Consider the following 1,452-nt stretch of genomic DNA (forward strand, 5'->3'; position numbering starts at 1 on the left):
AGGTCAGTACAGAGGGAATGCCTCACTGTTGGAAGATCAGTACGGAGGGAATGCCTCACTGTTGGAAGATCAGTACGGAGGGAGTGCCTCAAGTTTGGAAAGTTAGTACAGAGGGAGTGCCTCACTGTTGGAAGATCAGTACGGAGGGAGTCCCTCACTGTTGGAAGGTCAGTACGGAGGGAATGCCTCACGGTTGGAGGGTCAGTATGGAGAGTCCCTCACTTTTGGAAGGTCAGTACGGAGGGAGTGCCTCACTGTTGGAAGGTCAGTACTGAGGGAGTGCCTCACTATTGGACGATCAGTACGGCAGGAGTGCCTCACTATTGGAAAGTCACGAAGGAGGGAGACCCTCACTATTGGAAGGTCAGTATGGAGAGTCCCTCACTGTTGGAAGGTCAGTACAGAGGGTGTGGCTCACTATTCAAAGGTCAGTACGGAGGGAGTCCCTCACGATTGGAAATTCAGTACGGATGGAGTGTCTCACTTTTGGAAGGTCAGTGTGGAAGGAGTGCCTCACTGTTGGAAGGTCAGTACTGAGGGAGTGCCTCACTATTGGAAAGTCACTAAGGATGGAGACCCTCACTATTGGAAGGTCAGTACGGAGAGTCCCTCACTGTTGGAAGGTCAATACAGAGGGAGTACCTCACGAATGGAAAGTCACTAAGGATGGAGACCCTCACTACTGGAAGGTCAGTACGGAGAGTCCCTCACCATTGGAAATTCAGTTCGGATGGAGAGTCTCACTTTTGGAAGGTCATTGCGGAGGGTGTGCCTCACAATTGGAAGTTCAGTACAAAGGAAGTGCCTCACTGTTGGAAGGCCACTACGGAAGATGTGCCTCATTGTTGGAATGTGAGTACAGAGGGAGTGCCTCGCTGTTGTCAGGTCAGTACGGAGGTGGTGCCTCACTGTTGGAAGGTCAGTAATGAGGGAGTGCCTCACTGTTGGAAGGTCAGTACGGAGGGAATGCCTCACTGTCGGATGGTCAGGACTGAGGGAGTGCCTCACCTTGGAATGTCAGTACGGTGGGAGTGCCTCACTGTTGTCAGGTCAGTACGGAGGGTGAGCCTCATTGTCGGAAGGTCAGTACGGAGGGAGTGCCTCACTGTCGGAAGGTCAGTACAGAGGGAGTGCCTCACTATTGGAAGGACATTACTGAGAGTCCCTCCCTGTTGGAAGGTCAGTACGGAGGGAATGCCTCACTGTTGGAAGATCAGTACGGAGGGAATGCCTCACTGTTGGAAGATTAGTACGGAGGGAATGCCTCACTGTTGGAATATCAGTACGGAGGGAATGCCTCACTGTCGGATGGTCAGGACTGAGGGAGTGCCTCACCTTGGAATGTCAGTACGGTGGGAGTGCCTCACTGTTGTCAGGTCAGTACGGAGGGTGAGCCTCATTGTCGGAAGGTCAGTACGGAGGGACTGTCGGAAGGTCAGTACAGAGGGAGTG

The sequence above is a fragment of the Chiloscyllium plagiosum genome, chromosome 45 (assembly GCF_004010195.1).
Source record: "Chiloscyllium plagiosum isolate BGI_BamShark_2017 chromosome 45, ASM401019v2, whole genome shotgun sequence".
NCBI classification, from domain to species: domain Eukaryota; kingdom Metazoa; phylum Chordata; class Chondrichthyes; order Orectolobiformes; family Hemiscylliidae; genus Chiloscyllium; species Chiloscyllium plagiosum.